Here is a 6,000-nt window from a genome sequence, read left to right on the forward strand (position 1 = left end):
GAAGAGATTCCTTGCAGGCATTAGCACAGACAGGGACTTGGGATCCTCATGCTTTGGTTACAGCCACAGGAGAGCCTAATTCATTACCAATTCTCAGATTTTTTCTGAATAGTCTTATCTATAAAATGGCTCCTATTGGTAATTACATCAAAGTGTCCTGAAGAAAAGTCAGTACTTAGTTTAGAAAAATTATTTTTTTATTTGTTTGAAAAGCCTCTGGTGAGAGCTGTGATCCGATCCCAGAGAGGGTTATTGTGTACCGGGGCAGCTGGGTCACCTCTGTTTGTATATGGCTAATAAAAAGAGTTATCTGGAAGCCAATTATATGAGTTCCCATATTATTATGTTGTGTAAAGAGCAAGGACATAACACCTTTTCCCTCATCTTTCTGCTGTTTTCCATCTCTTTTAACAAGAGCCTTACAGCAGATGCTGTCACAAATTTCAATAAAACAAACTGCCTTTTTGACCATCTTTATCCATTTCTTCTTGTCTTTATAGGCTAGAAACATATTAGAGGGTCTAAGTGAGGGAAATTACTCTTCTCTCCCACTCCCTCCTCCCCATCCCTGTTCCAGTCATTCTCCTGAGCACTGCATGCTGTGACGTTTTTCCTCTTGCAGAAAACCAAAACCGCAAAGACAACCTCACAGAATATATGTAGCTACCTTGATACTCAGTTACACTGATTGTCAGTCAACCCCTATGGTTTCCTCCTGTACGGATCTCCAGCAGGGCCTGAGATCATGTCAAAGCCCATCCCCAGGCCCCTTTGGATGCTGATGAGATAGTAAGCATGACTGTGGCAGCACACAGAGCCCAGCTACGGTGAGCAAGGTGCCACGGCTGGAGAACATCCTTAGTGTGGACAAAGCCATGCTCCTCAGCTGTCCTGAAAACAGGTTAACCAAATCACAGCATCATCCCAAGGGATAAAAATCTAGGAGGTCTGCAATAACAACTCAGAGAAAAAAAAAAAAAAAAGAAAAAAAAAAAGGAAAACAGGAAAAAAAAAAAACAAGCAAACCAGGAAATATGCCAATAACATGTAACCTGATTAAATGCTGCACAGCTGCTGCTAGTAATGCAGAAGAGACACTGTCTCCTGTCCCCAGACCATGGAGACTGCTGTACTCATGGAAATGCAGTCGTGTATAAGTAGGAGAGTTCTGTGTGCACCAGTGATTCACTGTTTTGCCCTTTCCTGTTTTCAGGTGACTCAGGGCAAGTCTTGGACTCTGCATCTTGATGAAGAAGCAAGAAAGTGTGGAGTGAGCCAGGCTGGAAGCTGGCCGCTTGATGGGGACAGCTCAAGAGGAGATAGTTTTAAGACAGGTATTTCTCGTACTGTGCCCTTCCCACAATTTCAGAAGCTGATCACACTGCCTGAGAACAAATCTTAGAAGACCTCAGCATTCAGCTATGCCAAAACACTACAGCTATGACAATAACTAGAGGCAAGAGTCTGGTACAGGGACACCCTCACTTCAGGCTTGGGTAGGGTTTTGCTCCCCGAGTTAACTCAGAAGTCACGAGCTAGTGAGACCATAGTAAAACATTTCTTACAGAAAACAAAAACAAAGCCCAACCAAAGAGCAGTTTTGTAAGGCAAATTACTGAGAATGGAGTAAGCTGTTTAGAGTCTTTAATGATCTCTTTGTCTAAGATGGGACAATCATCTTCACAGTCCCTAAACAAATGGGTGGAAACACCTGTTGTCTTCAAGGTTAAAAGCAGAATAATGTGCTGACTGATTGCAGCTGAGTTACTGGGTAGGGTCAGGGCTGCTGCAGTTGGGTAGGAGTCCGCCGGGAGCTCTCTTGGGGAGAGGAAATGAAGCTGAGCGCAGAGAGGTATGGAGAAACTCGGGCTGTTCTTCTGTATCTCAGTCGGGATATCCTAAAACTTTTGAAATTGACATGTGCAAGTCTCGGTGAATGTTTTTGTGCAAAACCATCTTGCTAGCAGTTTGCTTTATGCTGACCTGGTCGCTTTAGCAGCCTCCCAGCATTAACATAGGGTCTTCCATATGTCTGGTGCTTTGTCTCACACTAGCTGTTCGTAGTTGTTTTCTCAGTAAAGTGGAGAACTCTGTGTGCAATGTCCTGATCCCTTTTGTGATGGGTTATTTTTGTTTTCCATGATTTAGCTACATGAAGATGCTTGGTTCTCTTTGCAGTCGTGTGGTGTTTTTCTCGCATATTCTGTGCTTGTAGAAAGAGTTTGTGTGAGCAAAAGAAAGGAGTCTGCTAGTTTGTAAATGGAAATGAGGTCACTTAATCATTTAAGTACTGGTAGGTTTCTTTAGCGTCCCAGAGATGATAGCCACTAGAACGGGTAGTTTTCATTGTGAAACTGCGCCTGAAGTTCTTTGTGCCTTTACTTCTCAAAGAGGGATTTCCTAGAAGACTAGGCTATAAATTTGCCTGTGCACATAGTTATAATCAACTTTGAGTGCAGCCTTTAATAAGAAGCAGTAGAGGTTTTTTGTGTCTTGGTCTCTGAAACAAGCCCTGTGCCAGGAGGGTAAGTAACATCTAGGTGACCTCTGGGCAGGGATTAGTGGAAGGTGGTCTGTGGAATAAACTCGGTCATAATTTCAAGCAAAAGGAATATTGCCTTGTAGTAACATGCAGCTAATACAGTTTCTGCAGGAAAAGGAAAATCTGACTGTCATTTTGAAGAACTGATATGTTTTCATATACTCGTGAGACGAACATTCTCCTAATGAAAATTTTCTGTTCAAATACAAATAGTTCTTCATGCAAAATACAAACGCACAACTTTGAGTTTCAAGTTCCCTTGAGGATGCTGGCACCTTGTTCTGTGATGGAAATAATTTGTTTCAACTGCAAGAAATTAATTTTAGGGTAGCTTATTATGCACTACAAACCTTTTTAATACTGATCATAAAGCTTGAGGAAGAGAGACATGTCTCCTATTTGATTTAAAACACTGAAGTTTTTATATATTATTGATAATTTTATCTCGGCATGGAAGCTAACAGTTCTAATACAGGGTGATCAGTACCTCAGCAGCATTTGAACACTATAGCTGCATACATTGGTGTGTTTTAGTTTTCTTTTTTGCGCAATAAAATGTGATATGTGGTAGATGCTAACTTTGTCGAGGCACTGATTTGGGACTTTTTAGTGTCATAAAACCTCTGAAGCAGAGACTTGTGCAATGTGAAACACTGACATAGTGCCTCTGGAGCGCCAATGCAAAAGCTGGCTGATGAAGATGGGTTATTTGTGGTGGTGCTTGGAATTACAAACAGTGCAGGGTTCACTTGAACACACACAGAAACTTCCTTAACTTGCAGAACTTTCCAAACACTCTATGTGAGAGTAGTTTGACAATTCCCCTCTCTTTTGGGGTGGAGGAAAAAAAAGGAGGGGAGGAGGAAATGGTACTTCAGAGAAGCAAACTGTCTGATTTTGAACTTGTAATAGTTATATGAAAATTGTTGCAGTGTTGACAAAAGGACCACTGTTTTTTTAAATAAACTGTGGAGTGTTTGCACCTTGTTTAGTCATGCCCATACGTAAGTGCTGCAGGAAATTGTTAGCACAGAACCTGATTGTGCACAAGCTGTTGGAGGAGACCCTTTACATGTGCAACAACTGAATCAAAGCTTTCACTCCAAAAGCACTATGGGAATGTATGATTTAATGTAAAGCAGTAGCCAAGCATTTTCTAGCCTCTGGAGCCACAAACTTCCAAAACTTTTCATAAAGTACTAAATTTCCTTTATAGTTGTGCCATGCTGTGTAAACAACAACATCAAAACTAAAACTTTCAAATATTTGGATTCAACCCCCAAAGTTCAATATACATTATGAACTTAAAAAAAAAAAAATCATTAAAATGAGCAACAGGGAAAACTTTCTTTTTAGGACTTACTTAAATTTTCCTGAAGATTTATGTTTATTGCTTTTACACCTTCAGCTGGTAGAAATTACATTATGCTTTCATTACCCACTTCATCTTTTAATATGCTGTAGAAAGTCATATAAAAGTGCCAAAATTAGCACTGTCATCCTCTGTATTGTCTGTTTTACTGCAGCACAGAGCTGTGATAGACTCAAATAATATACCTGTGGTGTCTGTTACTAGCACAGTCTCCTGTTCTGTTTGACTCGGACCTCACATGCATACAAATTCATTATATGCATTTTTCTTTTCCAAGAAAGTATACGTTTGGAGCATCAGCCATTTACAGACATATAGCACAAAAAAAAAAAACAGTGAATTTTCTTAATTCTTTACCCCTTATACTAATAAAAATTACGAAGGAAGGAAAAAAACAATGCAGAAAACACAGCTCCCCCAGCATTATTCACATTGCAGTAGACAGCACAATTCTGTACTTACAGATTTTAACAGTGAAATGTCTCAGGATCTTTACAATTTTTCTGCAGAACTGTTTCAAGCTCTCAGCAAGCCACAGTGTTCATCGAGGCAGAACAGAGCCGTATGGAAGGTCTATGCAGCTGGGAGATAATAGAACTATTTTCCCAGCTGGGACTACAAGCCTTTTATCCACTGAGCATTGCGTGTCTCTTCATTGGTACTAACTGTGAAATACGCTGCTTTCCCGTTGTATTCGTGTTAGTACCCACACAATTAGTGATTGAATCAGATAAACAGCCACTACAATACACATATTCCTATCTGGAAATCCTGAGCGTATGAAAATTAGCTCTGTGTGATCATCCCTCAAGATAGCTGAGAGAGTGAAAACGCAGCTGTCATACAAGTAGCATGGAAGATTAAATGTGCTCTTGTTATTCTTTTTGTACAAATATGAGCTCCTGTCAGGTAATCAGAAAACTGGGTCAGCACTTGATATTGGGTTTGGAACAGGAACGGGAGTAATTTTGTTTAGTCCTGAGTCCCACAGTCGCTTCCTGAGCTCCATAAAATTAAGCTCACAGGATGCGAGTTGATACTTAGATTACATCCCAGCACCGACTCTCCTCTTGTAACTACCCCTCCATATTTTACATATTTAAATAAAGCCCCAAAAGTAAAACCAGGGGACTTGTTTGTCTACAGTAGCACAGCCATAAATCCTGATTACACATAAACCTTCTTAGATTTCCATTTTTCCTCTTGGGGCTGCTTCAGCAGAGCTCAAATGCAAAACTCAAGACAGGGGCATGCCTTTCCTTTAGTAAGCAAAAGCTATTTGTATTCACAGGCAATGGAAGTGGAAACAGGAGTTTTTCAGAATGTCTCTGTCAAGAAAATTGCAACTGTGTCGGAGGCATTATTTCATAACATTTTAATGTAATCTTGGTGTAAATCCATTAGTTTATGATGGGATTAATTCCCTGTCTGTGCAATGGCAAGTGGAGAGGTCAGGCGGCAAGAAAACACAGCAGCATGTGGATGCCTTGAGTAGACCAAAACTGTAATTCAGTCAACAAAAGGGGAGGTTTCTGTATCTTTTTTAGTTTGAATTTTCCCCTCCTATAAACTAGAAGTACATTCTTTCATCCCGTTAGTTTCCAGCACAGTCTCTGTCTATGGAGAACTTGCACTAGGAATTAGGTGGTGTCTCCTCTGGCTCTGCCACAGTGCAAATAATTTTTGTCTGCTTCCTCCTTCCCCCAATGTGGTTTGGATGTGCTGAGGTGCAGTGGTTCATTGCAGTGTGACTGTGCCTCTTTGCTCATTGCCAGCCCGTGCGGAGGCATTGCTGAGTTAAACAGTGAGATTGCTCTTACTTGAGGTGGCTGTTGAGTTAGGACACCCTTGAAGAAAGATGAAGTAGCAATAGCAGGAGAGAAGGAAAAGATGTTGTCTTTCCTAAGAGGAGATTTCTGTTGACCATCTGCAGAGGAAGATGGTTTGTTGGACCTGATTTAAGTGGTCCATGTTCAACCTAATACCCTTGGAGGACTTATGACTATGGAAGCACCTCAGCTTCAGGTCTATTCTTCATTTGGAAAATGAGGACAATGGGACTATGGGAACTTATGGGATGTGCATA

At 40.8% G+C, this 6,000-nt stretch overlaps 1 pseudogene; it reads right to left on the bottom strand.

Moving 5' to 3' along the window:
• The window catches only part of LOC133270497 (contactin-6-like), a 147,270-nt pseudogene extending 142,459 nt beyond the window's left edge, over nt 1–4,811 (bottom strand).
• Nucleotides 4,812–6,000: the final 1,189 nt, after the last annotated feature.

The sequence above is a fragment of the Pezoporus flaviventris genome, unplaced genomic scaffold (assembly GCF_033815535.1).
Source record: "Pezoporus flaviventris isolate CSIRO_AGI_PZ_B2104156 unplaced genomic scaffold, CSIRO_AGI_Pfla_v1 ptg000021l, whole genome shotgun sequence".
Taxonomy (NCBI): Eukaryota; Metazoa; Chordata; class Aves; order Psittaciformes; family Psittacidae; genus Pezoporus; species Pezoporus flaviventris.